The sequence below is a fragment of the Cydia strobilella genome, chromosome 6, assembly GCF_947568885.1.
Source record: "Cydia strobilella chromosome 6, ilCydStro3.1, whole genome shotgun sequence".
Taxonomy (NCBI): domain Eukaryota; kingdom Metazoa; phylum Arthropoda; class Insecta; order Lepidoptera; family Tortricidae; genus Cydia; species Cydia strobilella.
In genome coordinates, this window is record NC_086046.1 from 5,776,423 (window position 1) to 5,804,237 (window position 27,815).

Sequence of the window (27,815 nt, forward strand, 5' to 3'; positions counted from 1 at the left end):
TCACGGTTCATGAAATACATCCTAGTGACAGACAGACGGATAGACGGACAGACGGATAGACGGACAGACGGACAGACGGACAGACGGACAGCGGAGTCTTAGTAATAGGGTAACGGGACCCGTTCTTACCCTTTGGGTACGGAACCCTAAAAAATAAAGTTTTTCAATCTATATCGTTTTACATATCAAATGAAAGAGCTTATTTTAAGAATCTCAAATATGTTTTTTTTGTAATTTTAAAATAAATAGTTTAGAAGTTATTTAAGAAAATAACACAAAAATGACCACCCCCCCCTTTATCTCCGAAACTACTGGGTCTACAATTTTGAAAAAAATAATCATAATCATAATCATAATCATAATCATCATTTATTAATAATATAAAATTACAAGTCAATAGGTACTACAATATGTAGGTATTATACAATATTATTCTTATTCTATGACATGGGTTTACTTATAAAAAGCTCTTTGTGGTCATAGAACGTCTGCTCGAGGAGCCATTGTCTGAGTTTAGTTTTAAACATTGACGCACTTTTTGCAGTAACAATTTCACGCGGAAGGCAATTATACACTTTTCGACCCATAACATGTGATAGCTTTTTAGTTTTCGCAAGTTTGTGCGATGCGAGTGGCAGCATTCCGGCGCGCGCGCTGCGCGTTGCGTACCTACGCGGGGCTTCGATGATTGGATTGGAGTCTACTTCATCACGTGTATTTATTGCCATTTGCATTATTAGAAGCGAATACACATAATAGGTAGTTCTTTACCTGTAGATGACAAGAAAATCTATAAGAAATGTGCAGTTAAGCATGAGTCGGACTTAATTACTTAGTTTTTGATCCGATCCCTACGGGTTTTTTAGACATTTCACTCAAATTTAAATTTAGTGTTAAACTCAGTGATAAAAGTTGTGTACCCTTGAAACGCGAGTCCGACTCGCACTTGGCCGGTTTTTATTTTAAGAGCTCGCACCTCGATGAAGGTTTTATTAGGTTTAACCTTTATTATACTAGAGTATTGTCTCTCGTTTCCTGCTCGACGCACGTATCGTCGCGTGTTTGATTAATTGAGTTGTAATCTAGTGAGGATCGCAACATTATTAGATCAGCGGGGGTAGCACGGTCGCATTTTTATCGCTTGTCACCATGCCTGTCACGTTCTAACAAGTATGTAAGTGCGAAAGTGACGGCCATAGTGATAGACGACAAAAGTGGAACCGTCTGGCGCCCGAAGATCCGACAAAGGCTTCTAGTTTAGGCATCACAACTAACAGCACTGCGACACGCAAGCGACATATTGACTGATTACAGTTATTACTTCATTCAATTTTGTTCCTGTAAGCAGAACCATCAGCTAAGAACCTTTTGGAGAATTAAAAAAAAACCGCCATTGTTTCGCTTCAAAATCATTTGTTGGTTTTTTCACCTCAAGTACATTCGCAGTAAGATTGTGAAATAAGTTATGTGCGGCAAGTGATGTGCCGGCGAGAATATTCTCGTTCTCGAGAATGACTTCCCCTGAAATGTCTAAATGATTCTCGGGAAATTTGTCTTGGACGGAAATTTCTGAGATATACATGTAATCCTAAATAATATCAAATTTCATATTTTTTAAATTTATTACGTAAGTGATTAATAACTTTGCGTAAGGTATTCGAACCAATTAGACGATTCTAAAGGCCAACTTCTCTTTGTTATTGTTGTCAACAAGTAATCTAAAATTTTGTATATTTAAAGTACTTTCTCGGAAATTTCCTTTCAAGAGAAATTTCTCGAGAAGCTTCTCGCGATATTCTTATCTTTCGGAAACTTCTTGAGAACTGCCAATCACTTAATGTGCCTACAGTGAAACCTTTATTTTTTTTCAAACATTTCTTTGCCAGCTAACTATAGAATCAATGTATCCAAGAGTACGACACTTATGGTAATTAGGCAAAATGGTAAGCTTGTAGCGTATTGAAAAGATTAAATGCTATTTTGGTAATTCACAAGACGTTTAAAACTTCTCTAATTTGAGGAAGCTTTCGTGGCCTTAATGACTAGGCTAAAGAAAAAGAACTTCGTACAAAGGCAGTTATTGTTTATTTAATATGCACAATCTATCTTGGCCGCGTATAATGTTGTGGATGTAAGTAGGCCCCCATTGGGCATTGCCAAAACGGAACTTGTTCTAGCCATTCGTCTGGCTTTCACTTTTGACGTATCAATAAAAACACTGCGTTTGATAGATGCTTATTACGACTGGTTATAATACTGCATGCATAGGTGTATATTATTGTTGGTGTCTAAAATAAATAAAAATATTTTAATGCATGCATTGCATTGCATATCAACAAAGAAAATAAACATATTTTAGTAAATATATAAACTATACAATTTAAAACTTGAAACTATATAAAGTAAATATTAAAAAACTATAAAAAGTAAAATAAATAAATTACTATTTAATATTCCCCTGCGGCGTATAATCCATATCCATACTAATATTATAAATGCGAAAGTCTGTCTGTCTGTGTGTTACCTCTTCACGCTTAACCCGCTGAACCGATTTAGTTTAAATTTGGCATAGAGATAGTTTGAGTCACGGGGAAGGACATAGACATAGGATAGTTTTTATGTCGGAAATCATCCCTTAAGAGGGTGAAACGGGGGGTGGAATTGAGATAATTAATGTATTGTCTGTTAATTTATGTAAGCAACTAAGCATATGCTCAAATTGAATGACTGCCATTAGACTTTATCCAGGCGCTACACTCACTTTAGCTGCTGTCACTAATTCCACGCAGACGAAGTCGCGGGCAAAAGCTACTAATTATATATCAGCACAAATAGTAATAACTAATCATGATTAATTACTTATGATAAATGTTACGTTGTTGATTTTGTGTTTTATCCATTGATTATTTTAACTATGGTGTTTTACCTTTTTAATCCCTTAAACCTTGACATCATATTCTTACCGAAAATAATAAGAAAATATCACTCTTTTTACTTTTAAAAGTTCATTTTGTATAGGGTCCCTAATACATATAGGAGCTCACAAAAGTTAATTTTAGATACACAACCGATAATTTGTCATCCTCACTCAAGGGGAACTTATTTTATATAAGGTTTAACGTGAAAATATTACCCTCGTGTATGAATTTACGCGAATGCGACATTTATGAGAAAATTCTCGAGTCTTGTGCCTAATTGTCATATTTCACATAAACTGCACACTGCACATCAAATACACAGTAATTGTTGTCATTTGTTAATATTGGAAAGTGAATGGACACGTTTGTTAGTGCAGACGGCATACGTGCCCTCCGGCTATGGCCGGAAAAAGGCACTAAAGTACTGGGCTGTATATATTATTTTACTACCTTTCTCCTCTATACAAGAGTAACAACTATTTATGGATTTTACGGCGTCTTGTTGCATTGCAGACAATGCGGCAATTTTTCTAAGAGGCTGCAGACAGAATTATTTTTATGACTTGAAACTTTAGAGTTAGACCAAGAAAATTCTGCAGATATTTTGACAGCACACGCAGTGCCATTGTTATTTTAACGTCATAATTTCATAGAAGTTTGATGTTTAAAATAACACCTGCACTGCGTGTGCTGTCAAAATCGCTGCAGACTTTTCTTGGTTTAACTATAATCGTTATGTTTCTAAATATCCAGAACGAAGTAAAATATGATTTTTCGCGACTCTTTATGGTCTTCTTATATAAAACATTAACCCCTCAATCAGCGGTTCTCAAACTTTTTTGGTGACGGAACCCTTTTGGAAAGCGATATGACGGAGCCCCAAATTTAAAAAAATCGTTCGTCCTGTGGACCATATATACCTACCTATCGAAGAGCTGGTTTTTTTCTAATTATTGTAAGTATTCTCGCGGAGCCCCAGCAGAGGTTTTGCGGACCCCTAGGGGTCCACGGAGCACACTTTGAGAATGGCTGCCCTAAATAATACGATACATTTTACGCAAGTTAAGGGAATTCGGAGTCTTTCATCCTTCATGTTAACTACGCTTGCTAGAAGCCATTAATATTTCAATATGTGTGGTTTCCGGAAAAAGGGGGCAAGGTCGCCTACGTACCACCTGGAGGCGCACAGTGGAAACGGAGGCTGCACCAGTTGGCCTCGGCTGGGCGGGGCTGGAGGAGGCCGCGCTGGATCGCGAACAATGGAAATCCCTTCTGAGGGATAACATGATACCATCATCATTATTATCATGATCAAAAATCGTGGGTTCAATCCTGTTGCTACAGCAACACCTATCGAGCAGAAAAAAATGTTCTAGAAAAAAGTGCAAAAAGATGACTTAAAATTCGGTTTGGATAATTACCACATACCGATAAAGAGGTTAAATCTTTATGTTAGTGACACAAGGTTATAAGTTAGGGCTACTAGACTTTATACACGTAACGAATCAGAGACTCTACTTATTCACCTGTCTTTGTCACGTCACGGTACAAACGATTGAAGTCACACTTTAATTATCTTTGTCATGCTACAGCGGTTTAAGGATACAATGGACGCTAACCAAGTTCTGACAACCCCATTCATTATGTATACTGCTGGCTTCATTTCATCATGACATATATGAATATAAATGTGGAGTTATTAGTGTGTAAAATGATATGAAAAAGAATAAGAAAACATTTATTGCCACACAAAAAAAAGAGAGATTACAGGAATATTTTTCAAAATATTATTCATTATTACAAGTGTTTATTACATTTGTGCTATTGTACCTATATTAACTAAACCGAAAGACAAAACATAAACCAGAAGGTATTTAGGTAGGTACTTAGTAAATACTATCCTGCCGAAAAGTCTAAAATACATTTAATCTATTAGAAGCATAGAAGAAACGAAAGAAAATAACATAACAAAAGTAAAGTGAATGGTACTTTTTAATAAAAAGTTTCTTAAAATGTTACGTAGGTAGCATGTTTGAAAAGAGACAGGTATAGCTCTATTATTTCAAGCAGTATGTTTAGGAAAAGGAATAAGCACAGTGCGATAGGTAGATTGAAATATAATATTACACATTGCTATAATAACTTTCTTCAGTTTTTATAGTAGTATATGATTTTTAAGCTCGTAAAGACTCTTTATCTTTGAAACACAAATAAAAAAGTAGCTCTTTATCTACAAGCAAATAATTTGATGCAATCTTTGATATGTTTCGCCATGTTGGCTGTTAGAGTTGACTTTATAAAGAGATAATTTTGTATTTTCGTCGCATTGGTGAAAATTAGTGAAAATTTTTGAGTTTTACTCGGTAGCAAAGCAATTTATTTATCAATATTATCACGAGGGGTTACATAGACAACAACTTTGCCCCATTGTAAAACAAGTAACTATTAGGTCAAGTGACGAGAAACGGTTATAATATATACCAACATTTGATATAATCTAATTTTAATATCATTTACAACATATAACAAATGTGAGGGATACCAACAAAAATATATGTTTATAACATATATGGTAGGAATTATCTAACATACTTCGTATTTATAAATATATGTACATAAAGTTTGTAATTGGCTAATTATTTTTTATAAGACATACATAACTTATAGTAATTACATGACGTATAAAACATAAAAAAGTGTGTGCGTGTAATCTTTACGCGCGATTCAAGTAAAACTTCTTTACGATAACGTTTATCGTTATGCTTGCACTTTGACTTGTGTCAGTTGTGTCCTATTGTGCGTGTGTCACTACTGAGCGTTACTTCCGTCAGTAAAAAAATCTAAGTTACCCCCTAGTCACGCTTAAAGAAGTTTTACTTCAATAATTACATGTAAAAACCTAAATTATAGTAGCTTCTGTCGGTTGTTCTATTATACTAAAGCGAAGCGAGGAGGAGTGTTAGGTTGAACTGCGAATAAACAGCGCGCGAGTCGAGTAAGCGAAGCGAGCGTGCCGCGGTAGCAGCGAATGAAGTTGTTCAACGGTTAACTAACTTAATTAAAGATCATCACAGGATTGAGCTTTAGTAGGTACCTATGATATGTTCGGTAAGAAATGGACCACTAACCGCACTGTAGCACAACAAAAACTGTGCCAATAGCCGGCGTAACGCAGCGTCTTACTTAAGCGAACAACTCGCGAACGCGCAGCGAACCTTCGCAGCGCGGCACGGCGGGCCCACGGCGTTCGCGTTCGCAACGAGATCGCCCACGTAGGACACTTCTATTTATCGGTATCAAAGAATTGATTCACCCCGCGCCGCGCCGCTTTGCTTCGCGTTCGTGTGTTGTTCGCCTACGTAGTAAGGCGTTTTTGACGAGGGTACGGACAGCACTTGTATCACACAAAGGAACATCAAACATCAAAGATTTATTCAGCAAATAGGCCACAGAGGCACTTTTATATGTCAATCTTTAACAAGCGATAGAAATAAACCGAAAATTACAAAAATTAGTTACAAATACCTATGGAATCAACGAAATGTTAGATACTTTGTTAGAGACGTATCCAGTCTCTAATTGTCGAATTACACAAAAAAATACAATCGAACAAAGGGCGGACTTAATGCTATGAAGCATTCTCTACCAGTCAACCTTAGGGCAAAGCAGAGATTTTACTAGTTAAAAGTATTATTTTTGTTGACTTGTAGAAAAAGTATTGTATGTACAATAGTGATATAAGCGCTGGTGGCCTAACGGTAAGAGCTTGCGACTTTCAATCCGGAGGTTGCCGGTTCAAACCCCGGCTCGTACCAATGAGTACGATGAGAAAACTTATGTACGAAATATCATTTGATATTTACCAGTCGCTTTTCGGTGAAGGAAAACATCGTGAGGAAACCGGACTAATCCCAATAAGGTCTAGTTTACCCTCTGGGTTGAAAGGTCAGATGACAGTCGCTTTCGCAAAAACGAGTGTCTACGGCAATTCTCGGGATTAGTTACCCAGCGGACCCCAGGCTCCCAGGAGCCGTGGCAAAAATGTCGGGATAACGCGAGGAAGATAATGTACAATAGTGATATAATCAAGCTTTTCAATCTCGACTGAAAAGCTCTACATTATATCACGATTGTATTAAATACTATTTTAGTAAGTAATTGAATTATGTATGTATGTATTAATACTTTATTGTATATAAAAAATAACAACACGAAAAACACAGTCACAGAGTAAATAAAATACAACAAGGCGAACTTATCCCTGTATGGAATGGAAATTATCCTACGTAGTGCAAAATCAATTGCAGACGTTATACCATACACATACGAGTATATAGGTACACATACATATAGTACCGGCCAATAATATATCACCTCCATGTTTTTACGGTATAACTTTTTTTTTAATATTTGTGAGTGACTTCCATCTCACTGCTTTAGGTAGTCTAGTAGTATTCCTTTTTACGGGAGATGAGAAAAATTGGCCTCATATAATGGTTTTTTCATAGAGGTTTTTTTTATTAATGTATTGTTTACTAGAAACCTCTAGTAAAAAAAAATTGTAATATGCTGAGTATCCTATTGTAATGTATTGTATTGTATTGTGTATTGTTGTATTGTTCACAGTATTTCATTGCAATATTCATCATATATTTGTATAAAATGACTAGTAAAATATGCAATCTAACAAACTAACCTATATTGTTTACTCTATACAAGCTCATACAAAAACACTCAAAGGTGATATATTATTGGCCGGTACATATAATTAATAGCTTTTGCATGCTTTTGATAAAGTTTATGCTACTAAACCTAATTAATTACACTCACACAAAATTTTGTCGAGTTTGCGAAGTGATAAAACCTGTTTATAACTTGCGAGGTGCAGAAACTGCAAACTCACACAGTTTTCATACTTAGGAGTTTATCCGGGGTAAAAAAATTTGTTTACTCATTTCAACTACTTATACGTAGTTACGTACTACTAAAGCGTTTGGTTCGTTTTCTCAGTAACATTTAAAAGTAATGCAATGCAGCAAGATAAAAAATAGCACAACGCCTGATGGAAAAATCGCAGCAAAAGCTCTTGCTTTGTTGACATTTATTATTTACTAGCTTTAGCCCGCGACTCTTTTTATCCAATCTGCTTTTTATCGATTTCCCATACAAACTTCCATCCCCCTTTTTACCCCCTTAAAGGATGATTTCTGGGATAAAAAAACGACCCTTGTGTGTCCTTCCCCGGGACTCAAACTATCTCTAGGTATACCAAATTTCAACTAAATCGGTACAGCGGTTTAAGCGTAAAGAGGTAACAGTCAGACAGACAGACACACTTTCGCATTTATAATATTAGTATGGATATGGATATACAACTAGCTTTTGCCCGCGACTTCGTCTGCGTGAAGTTAGTAATTTGGGTAGCTTATTTTTTATCCAATCTGCTTTTTATCGATTTCCTATACACACTTCCACCCCGCTTTTCATTCCCTTAAAGGATGATTTCTGGGAGAAAAAACTACTCTATGTCCTTCCCCGGGACTCAAACTATCTTAACTTATACCAAATTTCAACCATAGAGTAACTTATACTAGAGCGGTACTGTCATAGTAAATTTTGTAACCCCAGTAAATTCACTGCCATCTGTCGACACACTTTAAAACTAAAAATGAAGATTTATAAAAATACGATAAAATGTATTTAAATATGGATAAATGATTTTTTTATTTGCATTAATTATTTTTATGATTTTGACCCATGCTCTTTCACTGATATGCGTTAAAATTGTTAAATAACAAACGAAACCGTCAAAGCCGTCTATACGACAGTAGGCCAAAGCTAGTAGCGCCCTCTGAACGAGAATCAAATTTTCTTGATTTTCGAGGCACGTTTTTTCCTTAGACTGTATCCATCTATTACGGAGTTATATAAGAAAGAAGAAGAAAGAAAGAAAATACATTTATTTGACGCCACAACATAGTACATAAAAAAAAAGAAAAGCATGCAGACAAAAAAACATTTGGACGCCAAAAAGGATCCCCACTGAGCATAGTGCCGCGGCAAACCGTGGCGCTGGTTTTCTGTGGGGACCTGGCTTAATCTAAAAATAATGGCGACACGTACGCCAACGACACACAAATAAAATTTACATTGACATAGAAATACAAACATTATTAAACAGAAAATTAAGACAAACAAAATATTAATAACCGCCTTTTTTAAATATATTTATAACGAAAGTTACAGAAAAAACCAACACCAGAACGAACTAAACTTAAGACTAAAACTAAAACAAAGACTAAAACTAAAACAAATCATCAAATTGCCGCGGAAATGTAAAAGTGTGTGTGATAAGTGTGCGAGTGAGTGACTGATATGTTACTGTGATGTCTGTAATTGAATTTGTAACAAGTGTGCACGACATTTCGATTTGAAGAATTATATCTATCTTTGTTTCAACTAAATCGGTACAGTGGTTTAAGCGTGAAGAGGTAACAGACAGACAGACAAACACACTTTTGCATTTATAATATTAAGTATGGAATAGTATGTATTAGTGTCTATTAGTGTCTATGTAAATGTTGTGGATTTTTGTTGTACCGAAAGAAATAATTAGGGGGCGAGTCGTTCCGAATAAAAATCCAGAGATAGATATGAGAACAGGGGCTGTCACATTCCGTCTTGGGCGCAGCGCAGTCAGCAATGTACGTGTGTATGGGCAATAAATAGTATTTCCGTAAATCGGTATTTCAGTGACTTTTCGAACAAAACACTGAATATATGTACTGTCAATGTAAGTGTTTTTAGAAGGGTTAGTCTAAAAAGTGTATGAAGGGCCTCAATCATCGCGTACTAAGTGTCCAAATCCAAAGTAAACACTACTTACAATCAATAAAGACAAACCCTACAAAGTACAATTGAAAAGGAATTGTTAATAAATACATTACCTACATTAGCCACCTCAAATTAAGCCGAATATGGGCAATCAGCGGAAATAATTCGTGTAGTTTTGAAAATTGGTATAGTTATATTGTGGTGTCCAGATAAACATACTAAAAGTCCTCGAGGGTGGGGAGTGTAGCTCCTAAAGTATTTATCGTAGAGTAAAAATAAACTAATCAAATTTGTAGGAAATTTTATGTGTTAAAAGTTTTGTCCGAATAAATTGTAATGCTATTCGCACAGGTAGGTATTCGAGATAGGAGCAAAAAATATGAAAAAGGTACCTTCAACCCCCCCTCCCCCCACCCTCAGGAAAGGCCCCCACCCTCAAGGACTCAGTATGTTCATCTGGACACCACAAGGTATAACTATACCAATTTTCAAAACTACACGAATTATTTCCGCTGATTTGTTTAATTTTCTTGAGCTATTTATGAAATATTTTCATTTTTGTTTTTTAAGTAGTCACACTACTAAATATATATAAATTATAAACTGAAATAGTCCACCCCACAGGGAACACAAATCTAAAAAGTATTTCATAAAATTATTTGACATGTTCCCTCCTAGTTAGTTATTATTTGTAATTACCGAAATAACCGATAATGAGCGTCCCTCGATGCCGGGTGGAATAATTCAATGGTATTGTATGGACACACGCAAATGCGTCGTTCGCTTTTAGACTCCCCAAGTAGGTTAATCACCTGACCTTCCGTATACCAGGGTGCGCAGCCAACCTGCCAATCATTTACGGTTCGTAACGAACGAAACTCAACTGTCACTGTCGCACTAATATGGAAGAGTGATAGAGAGACAAAGCGTTTCGTTATCGTAGCGCAAGCGATTGTCACGTCAAAAAATACGGCCAAAAAAATGAGAAATTTCGTGAAATGCTTGAATAAATCGCATCAATGTCAAGTTTAGTCAACAGGCAGTCTTGCAGTCGCCGGACAACTAAATATTATAAAAACATTATTTTGGCGCGCCGCCAGCGTCCGCGATAAAGTCGCGGTGTTGTATTTAAACGACTAATCTATTCAGCTCATCGTAGCGTCGGGGCCGTTCCTTGCACGATAGATGTCAGTAAGTCTATTCTGTACTTAATGCCTAAATGACGTATCGAAATTGTATCAAATACCTAAGTTCAGTCGCGCTCACACTAAGTACGAGATGAAATCACAGATCCAACTGGGTGCACAGAAGTAACTACAGGGGAAATTATTTTTCTAGGGGGTTGAGATAGGGGTTTATATCAAAAAAAAATAATATTATAAGGGACTTTTGAAACTGTAGAAAGACAAAAATATATTGTAACTGACAAATAATTACGTGTTGTTTGTTTGATTATTTACCCTACTGTTATCTTTTGCTGCACAATCAGGCACAATGTTTATGTAGAATATAACAACAAACGTATAAATCCATGCATACAAAGTTGCGGGCAACAGCTAGTATATGTACTTATATATAGGTCAGTTCAGTCAGATTCATAGGTCAGTCAGATCGTAGTACTTAGTATAAGATCACCCACCTTCTTTAGGTTAAAAATAAGTTATTCATCACACTTGCTCGAAAAAAAATTTATTTCATGCAGGTGTACTGAAGGACAAAGGCCTATATAATATTGTTCCCGCGGGAGTCATGGATCCTGAAAAAAAAGCTCTCGTTACTCGTGTTATAGCTTTTCTTTTCATTATGTCATTAATTCATACGAACCAAGTAGGTATAAATAAATGATTTTAAATACTTTGAAAATACTAACGTTTATAAATTATAATTTTTTGTTTATGCTTTAAAATATTTAATTTGATTAATTTAATAGCCGTTTCATATATTTTTACAGAATTTTCTATTGTGGCTAAATGCCGACGGGTCTGTGCCTTCGATGCCTAAACTGCCAAACAATTTCAATATGGCGGACGAATGTTTGAAATGTCACCGTATTTAAGAATGATTTCGCTTAAAATATAGTTTTTTCTTCGCAATTGTGATGCGGCTGTCGTGAATATACAGACTCGTACAATATTTCACTTTTTATTTCACTTACGTTGCATAATGTATGTACTATTTTGTCAAAAATTTCATTTTTGATAGAAGCTTTTATCGCTGACTGTACTTTTCTTTCCAAAGACAACTAATACTCGTCGAGACAATTCTAACAACGCCAAACACAATTAGGTTGCGTGGTTTATAACAGAGTTTCAATGGCCACCTCCTGTCTCCGGCATCAGATCAGCTCGATGGTACCATAATATTGCATTGTCATCCGGCTTACATATGTATGCAAAATTTTCAGCTTCCTTGGAAACCAGGAAGTGGGTCAAATTTAACTTGCAAGATTTGATTACAGACTGACACAGACAGTGGGACAGGTGAAACTTTTACTTAATGTATGAACTAAAACTAAAACCTTGAAAACTAATGTTTTTGTAAGTTGAGTTTTATATATTTAGTGCTAAATTATTTAATCAATGAGATGACAATCGCTTGCGCTACGAAGGGCCTGACACTCTTTGATAGAGAAAGATAATCTTATTGCGATTCCTATAAGAGGAAAGAGAAAATAGTGCCATGCTTTGTCCTTATCACCGACCGGGTGGCATCATAGGTAGGAGGCGATGGCGAAATACCGAAATTTATAAGAGTGAAAGAGAAAAAATCCTATGCTGCCCAAATTTTATGTGAATATTTTTTCTCTTACCCCCGGTCGCTCGGTGGCGCGTCTATAACTACTTGTATATACTATGTCTATGGCGCTACGACAGCTAAACGCTATCTGTCTCTATTGCACTGACATAGAAGAGTGATAGAGGCACCCGATTCGAACTTTAAGATACGATTTGGATTAGACATGTCAGTGTCAACAATGATGTTTCTTCAAACAAAAACGTCACTTTTGACACTGACATATCTATAAACTGCAATAGATATCATACACTAAAGAAAAAGTGACCAAGTCCACCGGTGGCCGAGGCGAGAATCGAACCCGCGTCTTCAGCTTACGCGGCTAACGTCCTGACCATTAGACCACCCGGGCACGGCGGTACACGTCCCAAATTCTCTTGTGTATGCTCAAAACACAAATCAAACTATCTAGTTGGATAGATGGCTGACCTGTGGCTGACATATCTAATCTATATCGTATTATCGTAAATTGATTTCATGAACGCTCGATATTGGTTTGGTCTGTCATTGCCTTTTAGTTCGTGTAGCTACCGGTGGCGCTAGTTGCATATGCAGCTGTAATGTTCAGCCAAGGTATGGTTGGACCGGATCGATACAGTGTTGAGTAACGATGCTTGTTTTATATAAATAATTTTAATTTAATTTAGTCGTTATATTTTAGAGACATAGGTTGTATAGTTATGCAAAGGTGCAATGATAATAATAAAGTGCTATAAACTAGTTAATCTATAAAAACAAAGCTATGAATATACAAATACAAATAGGCTTAAAAATAATAATACAAACTAGGTATAAATAAACTTAAAATAAAGGCCCTATAAATAAAACACGTCCTCCAAGTCACTGCCGATGGGCAGTGTGCCCAGAAGGCTGGCAGCATTGCCACGTTGAATGGCAATGCTAATGCGTTGAGCAAAATACTGGCCAGCCTTCTGGTCCCTTGTGGCGTCTATAAGGCGCGCCGCTATCTCTTTGTATACCCGGCGCGCGCTTGGACCCCACGGCCCCAGCGTTTCGACCCCAAACGCCTCAAAAATATAACCGCTGCCAAGGGTGGCATATTTACGGCGTTTGAGGTCTTCTGCCATGGACGCGGCACGACCAGCATTACTGCTAGTGCCCGGAAGGTGGGACGGCGCGAGGGTGTCAACGCATGTGGCATCCCAGACTAGAGGACGTCCCGTCCTCCAAGGCACCAACGTCATACCGTCAGGCCTCTTGCCATCGTCCCTAGCCAGACCTACGGGCTCGAGTATGGCCGGAACTTTGACGCTGACAAAGGCCCTTCGGATGACATCATTGATGCTGGCGTGTCTAGGTATTCGTCCGGCGCTTCTGCCGCAGGAAAGCCGATGATGTCCATGTCTGTCCACCATGGCACCATGGCACCATGGCACCATGTCGTTATATTGCATCTTCTTGATATTGTAACTTTTATTTATTTTTTCTTATTTAACTGTGTTCACTGTCATGTTATTTTGTCTTTTTTCTTCTTGTCTGTTGCCTTCCGTGATTTTTCTCACTTGATGGTCGTATCGGAAGATCAGCGCTGGAAGCCACCAGCAATATGCTGAGATGAGGCCATTCCGTGGCACTTTAATCTTATTCTATGTTTCATTGTTATATTATGTGATGTTTGTTTGTGCTTACGAATAAATTTTTATTTTATTCTATTCTATTCTATCTAGACGTAATATTTGACGTATCTTAAAGTTCGAATCGGGCAGACAGAAAGCGTTTCGCTTGTCGTAGAGCAAACAATTCTCATCTTGGCTAGGCATCCTGGAAATGTAGCCAGTGTGTAGGTTGACAATCGATAATCGAAGAGTAAATGGCGTATTTATAAATTACGTCACTTATCGTTCGTATTTGGATACATCTTTTCTTTTCCATTATCGTGGCTTATTAACACATTATTACTTTTTTTTGGTGTTTATTTAGGAGTTTAAAGAGAGTCCTCTATCATATCCTTTCATTGACGCCGGGACATCCCGGGGGAAAGACATTATTACTTCTGTTAGGATGAGGATAATATAAGATTTTAAATGACGCCTGATAAATAATATTAGCAATTTAAGTGAGCTGCGGCTGCGTGTTCCGGCTTGCATATTTATCTCATTAACATAGGCCGAAGTTCTCGTGGCAGTTGTAACTGTCATTAGAGACTTCTCATTTATCGACTTTCAATATACCTACCTATATCGATACAATGTAGATAGAATACATATTAAAAGTAGAGGTAAATAACAAGCGATCTTATAGCTAAAGAGCGATATCTTTCAGATAACTTTTGAGTACTTGAAAATGCGAAATAGAGATGTGCAATAAAAACTTAATAATAGTTTCACATTTTATTACTTCAGTTCCGCATTTTTTTTCAATTTCACGTTTAGACTGGTTTAGTACTAACAAATTTAATATTCCATTAGTTTCTTTATAAAATAAATAAGTAGTCATCTTTTTACATATTATTCGCTTAACTTCTTTTACAGTCAAATAACTATTATAACTTTTTAATGTTTTGTGTTCTACGTTGTATCGATATATATTATGTGTATCGGAAGTCAATAAATGAGAACTCCCAGTTCAAAAATGCCACAATAATTCCGGTCTCTGCTCATTTATTATTTGTTTTGCGCTGCTAAGACGAATTGAAAGTGTCACAGTTTTCTTGGCAAAGATGTATTGCCGTGCTCAAGATGAAATATGCGCGAAATTAATCCTCAAGAGTTCTAAGGCAAGAGCACGGCGTCTCAGAATTTTATGTTCGCGAGTTGGCGAAGCGAAATGATTCAAAATCTGGGGGCACGGTAGTGCCCCCGCTAAGACAAGCAAAGCGAAGCGCAAGGGCACTACCTACCTTTTCTCGAAGCGCTTCGTCGTTTTTTTGAACCCTTATAACTTGGGTTTGGATTAGGTACATCAGATAAACAAAATTCTCGGGATATGATGCCAATAGTGGACTTATTAAGCATAAAAAATTTCAATTGTATAGCTCTTATACTTTAAATTTTATTTATATCTAAACAAACCCCGATTTCGTCACTCACTCACTCATTAAAACCTTTAGGGTACTTCCTGAAGTTATAGGAAGCTGAAATTTGGTATGGAAGATAGTCTTAGTACACACAAAAAAATTAAAAAAAAATGAAATTTTTGGCCCCTAAGGGGGTGAAAAGGGGGGTGGAATTTTGTATGGAAAATCAATAACCGCTGTACCGATTTAGTTAAAATTTGGTATGTAGATAGTTTTGGTATGGGGAATGATATAGAATAGTTTTCAACCCCAAAATCACCCTGTTAGGGTGAAAAGGGGGTGGAAAGGGGCGTAATCAGTAAAAAGCAGATTGTATAAAAGATGCCCCCAGGTACGAAATTTCAGGATTTTTAATAGTAAATTAAACCCCCAACCCTTTAAATTAGGGGATGGAAGATTGTCATAAGCAACTTACAAAAAGAAGTGAAATCCCACCAAAAACATTTCATGTAAAATGTTGCCAAGACGAAACCATAAGGCTCGCACTGTCAAAAAGTTATCAGATCTTTTGTAGAGCCAAGCTTCTAACTCTACAGGCCCTAACTTCACAAACTCTAAACCTTAGTCGAAATATATTATCTTCATACGAAATATAACACTTATAACTTTAAAAACACCAAAGATAGGAAGGTATATCTTAACCTATTAATTGTACTAATTTATTTATTTATTGTGTTCGTTTTAGAACATAGTAAATACAAAGATAATATTTTTAGCTCCTATTATGTAAGGCAAAGGTACCTATATACCTATTTTGTGTTATTTCCATCCATCTCTGCGCGGCTCGCGTGACAAAATTCCTAATTTTATAAGTTATTTTTGTAGTATACCTACATAATATTTATTTCTAAAACAGCACTTTAAGTTGGGAGAATACGTTTTCTCAAATAAAAAGTTTGTAGTAGGTACTAAGCGTGGAATTAGAGTTTTGAATGATTCACGGTTAGTTTCACTAGACTTATATTGACCGGGATATAAGTAGACCATGATTACCTTCTGTATTATCTATGAGCTCCCGATATTTCGACGCAGTTACATGCATCATGTTCGCGGGTGACTGAAGATAGCGGGTGGGTGTCAAAGTTACAATTGTAGACCGCGCTCGGTCTACCCTCATTCTTGCGCGTGAACATGATGCATGTAACTGCGTCGAAATATCGGGAGCTCATGAATAATACAAAAGGTAATCACGGTCTATATCCCGGTCAATATAAGTCTAGTGAAACTTAATCGAACTTTGTTTAACGGAATTAAGCCAAATCGTATAAATCAAAGTTTCAAGTTGTTTAATTTCTCTAAGAAAATTATGATTTTAAGGGCAATATGTGGAGTTTCGTTCTCTAACATGTTTTCATAAACAATTTAACATATTTTAAAAGTAATTGGGCAACAATGAGCTGGGGAAAGTGATCGGAATTGTTCGGCTTTTATGTGAAGTACCTGACCCATAAACTACATTAGACGCCGACGCAAGGGGCATTGAATTTCGTTAATGGAATTTCTGGTATCAACCTTACTTCAGAAATTGGAAAGATATTTTTATTCATGAAAAATCGTAGCATGCTAGTGGATAGCTAACATACCAAGTATTTTGTATGTTAAATCTATAGAAAAATTTTAGATACGGACATGAAACTAATGTTATTATGAATTTCTATTTATATTTTTTGTATTTTATTGCTTCTCTTCCTCAATTAACTTTATCCTTCATCAGCCAGGCGCGATGCTCGTGTACTATGTACGGTGTATGAAAAACAAGCTGCAAAATTGCATGGACACATTATTAATGAATTCATTTATAATGTGTCCATGCAATTTTGCGGCTAAGTGTACATATATTGCATAATAAGTGATAAGGATTGATATGTCATTTAGTACATGGATGGTTTCTCGGAAATATGTTTCATAAATAATTATTTCACATTGTTTTAAATCGTATATGATGATATGACATTCAATTTTCAAATTGAGATTATAACTCTAAACTTACATATCTGGGTGCGTAGCCAACGTGCCAATTGTTCACCGTACCGTAGCGAACGAAACGCAACTATCTTATCTCTGTCGCACTAATATGGAAGAGTGATAAAGAGAGATAACTACGCTACGCCACGGAGCGTTAACGATTGGCACGTTGGCTAGGCACCCTGGTAAAAAAATGTTTTCGTGTGTATTTGCAGTTCTATACTAACATTAACTGCTTTTCTGGTAGCAAGTAGTACTAACCTGACTTGCTTTTCTGTTAGCAAGTCGTTTCTGTGTGTGTATGGTCGCAGTTCTCATCAGTTTTATGCTTATCTAGTCATCTTTCTAGTAGCAGTTCGTTTCTGACATAACCTATCAATAAATAGTATGTGTAATCAGTTGCCAAGTTGACCTCAGGTTCCCATGAGCCGTGGCAAAAAAGCTGGGACAACCCTAGGAAGATGAGTGAGTAGGTATGTGTAATAAATTTGATTTGAGTTAGTTACATTTATTTTCAGTTATATACAAATTACCTACGTGTATATTATAATATAATATAACAAACAATAAGTGGAACAAATGAACGGCGATGTCTTGTAGCTTTGCCAATTAAAATAGGTAGGTAGGTACTCATGAAATGGATACAAGATCAAGTGATACCTATTCAATGATTTTTTTTTCTAAAAAGTAAGAAAAATTGAAATGAATGGAGAATGGGGAAACAAAATATCGCTAAACATAAATTCTAGTGAAATAAAAATAACAAGCACGGGATACCAACTGTGACTTTTTCCTATTAGTTTTCTCGTATCTTTCGATTTTTCAAAGGACTTACTTATTTTGAAAATGAGGATACTTACTTTAATATTGCACCGTCAAATAAGGATGAAGTTAGCCATCTGCAAAGGCTCATCAACTTGAAAAGGATAAAACACCAAACTTTTCCCCATGCCATTGTGTTTCCGGATATATAATATGGCTTGGCTTTCTAGCAATATAAACGGTTTCAAAGTCGTTTGTGACACACTTTAAGCTTGATATGGGGATGCGGATGTCGTGTTTACGTGAAAACCGGCATTCATGCTCAAAAGTCATATTATAAAAGTAAATAAAACACCACCAGTCAATCGTTTTGTACTTCAGCACATTTCATGGTTTTACATCATTTATTTTACCTATGTATGAAAATACTATTCCACCTTTACTGATACATTTTTCTGGAAGATTCAATTGGCCTATTAAATGTGTATTTTCCATATTTTTTGTGAAACCATGAACATTCCATGGCATTATATATATACATTTTCCTTCATAAATAAATTTTTTTCACTATGAAAAATTAGATCAAAAATTATTTTAAAACGTACAATTTGAGCTTTTTCAAACGATACCCCACTTGACCTAGTAACTAGACTGCAATTTTGCCCCCTCTTCAAAATTAACATATTTAATAAAAATAAAATAAAAAATATAACACTTTCAATGTGTCTGGGTTAGCGTTGTTCATGACTATTCCAAATTTCAAATCGATAGCTTTAGTAGTTCTCGAGATAGCGATGTGGCAGACAGACGGACGGACGGACGGACAGTCGCACCACAAGGCTTCCTTTTGTACCTTTTTGGTACGGAACCCTAAAAAATTTACTTCTTAAGTTATTACCTACTTCAACGTAGTACCTAGTACAAAAATCCAATTATAAATAAGAAAAACAGGCATTCTTTCTTTTGACTTTAGACATTAACATCCTTCTAAACCAGTTTCACGGATCCCAGGTAAGAACAAAATTTCATTTCACATTACAGGGGTTGCGAAAAAAACGATATCGATAAGAAAATAAATAGGGCAGAGGAAACAGGACGGTACCTTCCTGGGTCTGTTTATACAGTTGGGTTCACATCTTGCCAATAACATTGTACGTTCCTGTGAGGCTCCATTAAAAGCGATAAAAAGCAGTGGCGTAGTCTGAACTAATCTAGTGGACGAAAACCACATGTAAGGCCCTTTTCAATGTGTTTTTTCAAGGTTATTCCCCATTGCCCATTCGCCCACGCCTAGCTATGAACATAAGCATAACCGAGTACTCATGCAACTACTTAGTAGCTAGCGATCTCGACATAGTACTCCTCCCATAAACGTGTGCGACGAAACATACTACAGGCCAATTCGAACGTACACTGGCATCAGAATGATATTTGACTCATGTTATTTACTAGGCTTATGTCTTATTTCATGTTATTTAGTTATCGTGCGTCTCGCCCGCGCCAATACATGTACGAACCAGTACGAGTGAAATGCACGATAACTGAATGTCATTCTGATATCAGTGTACGTTCGAATTCGCCTGCTAGTCGAATGAGTTATGGTGCTAAATATTATGAGTGCCACTTGGAATGCTCATTCCTTCATTGATTTACCACAGGAAGGAGTCATCAGAATCATCAGACGGGCTAATTGAGGCAAAAGTAAGTATTATGTGATAGGAATACCGCTCCGTTCAAATAGGTAAATAAATGTATGATACCTATTATTTTATTGTACAGTTTCAATTAGATATTTATTAATGCAACCAATCTTCGAAGTAAGACCAATACATGAGCTTACTTACCATTGTGTCCATAAACATAATGGCAAGCAGTTAAAAAAATATGAATTTAAATAAGGATTTATACTTTAATTAAAGTCTGTCGAGCATGATGCACTCTTTGAAGCGATTTAATTTTAGCACAGATTTATGAACTCTATTCGAAAACAGGAAAACACATAAATTTTTAGATAATCCAATGGTCCTATTCCGCCTATTCCTCGCTACAAGTGGCGTGTGCACTCAGTCGCGTGCCTCCTGAAACAGGTTAGGTAACTCGCTTCCAAAACTTCCAGTAATTACATTAATGTTTACGTTCCATAAAGATTCTATTTGCTGTATACTATGAGCTAAGAATTTGGAATGTACTTGTGCTCCTTCTATTTGTGTTCTGAAGTATTCAGCATGAGTTGAGTTAATCGCTTTAGCAGAGCGAGCGGAACGCGGCCAAATACAGAGCAAAATTTGATAATGTAATTATTAGAGTGATAGATTCTAAGGAAGAATTCCTTAATAATTGTGAGTATTTCTGCCCACTTGTAAATTTGAATTATTTATTTAGATATAGAAAAATCATCATGAAACTAATATTTTGGAGTGTTTTGGACAACGAAGATTTTGGGGATAATTAAAGTATGTGTCAAAGTCAACTTTTTGGGAACAAATCAAAACATTTTTATTAAATATTTTGATTTGTGTATTAAAAGTAGTCACACTACTGTATATAAATTATGAACTGAAATATATGCCATATATCCGTCGTTGGCCTTTAATATAATATAACATCTACAAGTACTTATTTCAGTTTATGTGTTCTAGTAAGTAATAATATGTTTTTAGAAATAGTCGTCTGTACTGTAACCAAATATATCCTAATGAATATTTTAGGAATCTAACTTCTAACTACTAATTGCCTAAAACTTATCTTTATGAAAAAATATTTTTACAGATAATTGATTTATAAATAACATCTTTCCAGCATGATTTGAACGGATAACATACGTTGATCTAAATTTATTAATATAGTTAATTGGACGAATTAAGCTACCTCGCCATGCATAACCGTAATCTACATTAGATCAGTTCAAACTTGGAATGTGTCAGGCAAGACAGGTACGACAAACAATTGAGCGAGTTTCAAGTGTGCGTGGTTAGGCAGTAGGCACACAAAATTACAAAGGTGGGGCATTAGGTAGACGACGTCATTCAATTAAGTAGGTACACACAGTTATAATAAAATCGATTTCGCCAAAAACATTTTCATGTAAAATGTTGCCAAGACGAAACAATAAGGCTCGCGCTGTCAAAAAGTTGTCAGATCGCTTGTAGAGCCAAGCTTCTAACTCTACAAGCCCTAATTTCACAAACTCTACACCATAGTCAAAATATGTGGCTTGGCCGTTTCGCTACCGTCACATGGGCGTAAGGTGAAAAATTTATTCACTATGCTTTATTTTTGTTTATACCTACAGTTCTTGTAGTAAGGAAACGGCCAAGCCACATATTTTGACTAAGACATAGACTTTGTAAAATGAGGGCATGTAGAGTTAGAAGCTTAGCTCTACAAGATATCTGATAACTTTTTGATAGTGCGAGCCTTATATTAACATTTTCACTAATCCTAATTGCATTTTCCAAGGCTTTTGGTGTAAAGTGATTTTTAATTATGTTTTGTTTGAAGCAACTGAATCAAACTCATTTTATACACATTGTCAGACATCATGAAAATGTCAATTTCATTAAAATACAAATTGTAACATTTAACCAGCCTGTATAGGGGATCACGTTTTCCATCGTAGTTGCGGGCGGGAGGTGGATTTGTGGAGGGAACTCAATGTTTAAAATAATTCGTCGTTATTTCTTGATTGGCTCAGCTGCGTGAGTAATACATAATGCATACAATTACAAATGAAGGGCATTCAAATATATAAATCGGTGATTGGTTTTGATATTACATCGCGTTCGCACCAAAATAAGTGCGAACGAGAGGCACTGAAAACTCATCTTACAGTTAAAATACTTGATTTGAAATTAATTTATTTAATCTTTGTTGCATAATGTATGAAAGTACAAATGGCGGACTTAATGCCGTAAGGCGTAAGGCATTGAAATAAATTTTATCGAATGTTTGACGGAATGTATTGTCTATGCAGGTAATGAAAAGAAAAGAAACGTAGATGAAGTGATAATCGACTAAACGTTTGTGGGTCATTCATAGGTCACAGTTACTAATAAAAAACTTTTATATTTAACACCCCGTCGTGATTAATATGAAATATCGGAATATTTGACTTGTATGGCAGCTAATTCAATCAAATCCGTAAAGCTCGAGAAAATACTGCCAATTTGTTAGCAAAGTCATGATATTTTACCAGACCCAATATAATTTTCTCAGCCTTTTCAGAACTATTAGAAGAACGCCGTTTCGTAAGGGACATTCTCGTGTAATGCACCTTTTCACGATATTTCAATACCGGAATGTAAAAGGATCAATGTCAAAATATCGGAATTCCGGTATTGGATTTTTTAGTTCTTCGTTTTTTTACAGCTTTACCTAGTTCAAAGTCGCAGTAGTATCGCAGTAGTCGCCGTGGAAGCTAAGCGGGCTGTCGCTTCCGAGTTCCGGCGTTATGCTTCAAATTCGTTTATTGCCCGGTAGCTGCGAAGCCGTCTGCGGCTGATGAAATATAATATCCGGAAGCCGCATTGCATTCGGAACTTGCAACTCCAATTAGATTTATTGTGCAAACATGCAGTGAATATATAGCTCACACATGGACAAAGAGGAAGTTTATGTACATTTGTGTACAAATACTCAAATTGCTCAATATGTATCATAGATTATAGCTAGCGAGTGGTATTTCTTAAAATGTGGTAATTTTAAGACAAGACGTACTCTTTATTTACTATCTAATTGGTTTTACCTGGCATTCAAATATTACTATGGTATAAAAAGACAGCTTCAAATTGACAGCTTATTTAAATAATAATAATAAAAATCGTACTTGGAAAGTAAAATGCTCTAGTGCAGAAACTTACCACGTTCTGCACACTTTTTAGAACAACAATGATCCTCTTTCAGAGCATGAGAAATGAAAAAGTATAATTACGTGTCGGAGTTCTGAATGACACATCTAAGCTATAATGGCACCACCTTTAAACTGACGAGAACAAGGAAATGTATTCATACAAGAAAAGCTTGTTACATTATACTGTCACTGAATAGGATATACGTACATTAAAAGAACAAGTTTATAATTATAATGTTTGAGACGTCAGTGACTAACCAAAATTATGACGCCGGGCATGTTCTGTTACAGGTGATCCCACAGACGTTTGTTAAAAGTAATTGTCTGTGCAAATAGCTCTTACGCGAACAAAGGTTTGAAATGTCACAAGGGTGCGAATTTCATAGTAAAGGAGGCTTCGAGCGCGGGGGTGAAGAGAGCAAGGGGCGCTAGGGGCGCGGGAGGGGCGAGAGGCCCAGAGTCAAGCACGCAACAGCGGCGGGCGAACGCCGCGCTACCCTCTCCGCGGCTCACGGAAACTACTTACTAGAAAATCGGTAAACTTCCCAAACTGTGAGACAAACCTGTGTTAAAAAAATGCCCAAAAATTAACTGTGAGTGCCCCCGCGTCTTTGCCGCCTGTTGCGCCCCTCTGCCGCCTTCTCTTGGCTACATTCAACTTCCAAGGCCGCGCCTTTGTGGCCTCATCGATAATTTTGGGTGAGTATTTTTGCTTTTATGAATTTTATAATCGTCGGATTTATATTCTGTTAGGTAAATATAAGTTCAAATAATTTTTGTACATAATTTTCCGGCGCTTTTCTTTGTGACGTCGCCATTGAAACTTATTTGGAGCGAAAGTTAGTCAGCAAAATGTGTAGCCAATCATTTTATAACGAATGGTCAAGCATAAGTAAAGTAAGTGCCCTAGTTTTTGACAGCCTGTTGATTGCTGCTAGAAATTAATGTGTAAGGCAGCAACTTAAACCAAATTTGGGACATTTACGTTAGCAGATTTAAAAACTACTCAATATGGTGTGTAAACGAGTTTTTTAGTGCCTAGCTAGGTACCTAATAGTAATCACTTTAAGGATTAATATAAAGACGGTGAAATAACACTCTTTAAAGCATATTAATATATTTATTATGTTTATGACTTTAATTAAGTGTTGGTATTAAAATGGTGTTTTCGCTGTTTAAATAAAACACATTTTCAGATGAAAAAAAAAGAGGTTGCTATATGCAGTTATACATGAGTAATATTGGACGGTACATAAAGTACTGATTTATCATTTTATTGTATCGCAAGTATATTATATATATTAATGAATCATTTTTAAAACAAATATGATAAGCATCAAGTGAAATGACAGACGCTGAACAAATTTAAATTCTTGCTCGCGCTACCTTTATTTAACCTAAGACTGCGTCAGTCATCCATTACTTATATTCAACGATTTATCAAAAGATTTAATCGAGTTAAGTTCGTTTATTGTTGAGCGTCCGAACCACGACCGCAACGGGTGAATGAGATTAAAAAAGGAAATTTACATAATAGAACAAGAACTTGGGGAACCCTTTTAACGTAGGGCCTTATTAAAATGGACAACGTTTGTCGGGAATTAACAGTCTATATAAAACATAAATAATTAGGTGACGTTTCGGTAGATACAGTATCAAATAAATAGTGACGGCCAATGTGGCCAAAAAGATCAGTACACGTCTTTATTTTTGTGCTAACAAAGGTATGTTACTAGATACTCGTAATATGCTACTTATTAGATACCGTCACTATTTGATGCTGACTGTACAATGGAATGCCTTCTTCTGTCTCTCAATGTTTGACGCAGGAATTGGCAGATAATAGACCTTAGTTAATTTTGTTTTTACAAAAAGGTATTATGTATATATTATGTAACTCTTGTTATGAATAAAGAAACTGAAACTGAACTGAAACTGAACTGAAATGAGAAAATTGAGAACACATTAGGTATTTTTAATTATAAGAGTAGTATTTTAGCGAACTAAAGTGTTGAAAAACACTGTTTTGTAAACTTTCCAACTAAAAGGAACAATAACTCCCCAGAAACTACAATTGTTATACCGGTTTATCAATTAAAGATAAAATTTCAGTCAATTTTTGGGTTGAACGGAATGCAAAATATTCGCCAGCTTGGTAGCTGTACTAAATACTGAATACTGGAGTATTCAGTCTTATCAGCACTCTACCAGACTTGATATCATAATAGACGGACATCACATCTGGTTTATATTATTGCCCAAGCTGGTGCTCATGAAAGAAACGTGTGATGCCGGGGGGCGACATTTACTTTTCCGAGTACTCGTTATCTGAAAACACAGCCTGTGGTATGTTCCAGACAAGATCATTAAATTCCTTTCATTAACTCAGAAAGGTCACATTAAATGTACCTAATAATATTGGTGTTAGCTTTAGCTTTAGTTTTAATTTTTAAGTTTACCAAATAAGAATTGTTGCGATGCCCTTACAGGGTTCATGTTTGAAGCTCCTATATGATCTGCATAACAACATGAGTGCAATAAAATACTTGAATACCTGGTGAGCTTTGCGTGTCAGTTTCAATTTCAATATCTTGCTAGACATTCCACAACAAATATTTCCATAATAGTGAACGATCAGCGGTCACAGATTGAAGATAAAATATTTCATGGTAAACCGCTACGGTGCCGCTACGACGTAGACTGACGTAGCCCACAGCTCACACGTAGCGTAGTAACAAAATATGTAATTTATATTTATTTCCGATTCCGATTCTTGTTAGTGTTTGACCGTATTTTTTTAGTCATATTTTTGCATTTATTCGAGAACGATTTTTGTTGCTCTATACAGCACAATAATGGTTAGCTACAATTTTAGACCACCACACACATATGAAAGATTATGTAATGTACACACCGTCCAGTATGCGAGCTAGTGAGCGAGTTGCCTCATGACATGACTCTGTTTGCATTTCGCGCACACCAATCAGCGTTAGTGATCGTCAAGTTCATATCAAAACAAGATCAAAACCAAAACAAAATTTTAAATCAGAATCGGTCACCGCATTGCTAACTGGAATAGGGAATACCTCCGATTTTAACTTAAAGTAACTTAAGCTAATTGAAAACGTTAGTTGACGCATTGACAGCAATATCAAAAATGCCAAGGAAGACTGAAGTAAGTAAGTACTTGGAATGGAAGACATACTTATAAAATGGTGTATTTAGATAAATAGAATAATTAAGGACCCATTTAAAATTCAAATGATCTCTGCAGCAACAATCGGCGGTATATACAATGCTAATGGGAAGGAACGCTTTTAACTCCCGAATATTGTGTTGCATAAAAATAAATTTTTCTTTCGTTCATTATTAAACTGGATGCGGCGTTGGCAGCATTTCTCTTGGTTTCTGAGTTCTGAGCCGGATATGCAAATGTTGTCTTATGACGTTCTTCCTAAGCTGTATATTTATCTATGCATACAAGTTATTTCAAGACCTACTGGAGTCCAATCCATTTGTATCCTACATCATTGTGTCGATTGTACTACTTATTTCATATTGTAGGTTTAATTATCTTAATCTATTATGAAGAGAAGTAAACATGCGGATAGCTTTTATATATAAGTAAACATACTCGTACATTTTTATTATACATATTAACAATTTTGGAAATAAACAGGACTAATTAGTATATTTGCTTGTGGCATACTGGCGTCAAATTATCAGCTATATTTATAATTATGGTTAAAAACATATTTGTGAAAGGATTAAAACTAACAGACCAATTCGAGTTTTAGTTATTAGATCTGTTTCTAATATGATACTGATCAGTCAAACGTGATGTTTTTGGTTGAAGAAAAGTCACTTTTGACACTGACAGATCAGTAACATATCAGTATCATATTGGAAACAGATCTAATAACTAAAACTCGAATTGGCCTGTGATTTACTTTAATTACTCCGTAATTTTAAAGAAAGAACATGGACTTATTAATATGCATTTTGCGTATATGGGATACAATTATAAACTTAAATAGATATCATACACTAAAGAAAAAACCGGCCAAGTGCGAGTCGGACTCGCGCACGAAGAGTTTCGTACCATTACGCAAAAAACGGCAAAAAAATCACGTTTGTTTGTGGGGAGGCCCACTAAAATATTTATTTTATTTTGTTTTTAGTATTTGTTGTTATAGCGGCAACATAAATACATCATCTGTGAAAATTTCAACTGTCTAGCTATCACGGTTCATGAGATACAGCCTGGTAACAGACAGACAGTCAGACACACAAACAGACAGACAGACGAAAAGACGGACAGTGTAGTCTTAGTAATAGGGTCCCGTTTTTACCATTTGGGTACGAAACCCTAAAAAGCGACCAAATCCACCAAATACATATCAAAAAATATTTCATAAATTAATTTGATTTGTTCCCTAGTTGGATGGGATACAATCTTTGTTGCCAACTTTTTAATGAATTGTCATTTCGTAAAATGTACAAAAGAATACACTCATGTTTGTTTTTACGGAGTAAAAAAATAATGATGGAAAATCAATTTTTACATGTTTCCATATGTCCTTTTACCCAAAACGTTTGGTCAAAGAGGATAATAATAGGATAGAGCGGTACTTTCATAGTAAATTTTGTAGCCACA

The 27,815-nt window shown here is 35.9% G+C and overlaps 2 protein-coding genes across 4 annotated transcripts in view; both read left to right on the forward strand.

Moving 5' to 3' along the window:
- The window catches only part of LOC134742379 (probable tRNA (uracil-O(2)-)-methyltransferase), a 300,106-nt gene that overhangs the window by 196,876 nt on the left and 75,415 nt on the right, over positions 1 to 27,815 (forward strand). The gene's annotated exons all lie outside the window — the stretch shown is intronic.
- LOC134742386 (slit homolog 2 protein) overlaps positions 23,494 to 27,815 on the forward strand; it is a 137,304-nt gene continuing 132,982 nt past the window's right edge. For both annotated transcript variants that reach the window (XM_063675502.1, XM_063675501.1), the window contains exon 1: positions 23,494 to 23,857. The gene's annotated coding sequence lies outside the window, so the exon portion shown is untranslated. The remainder of the gene's footprint in view (positions 23,858 to 27,815) is intronic.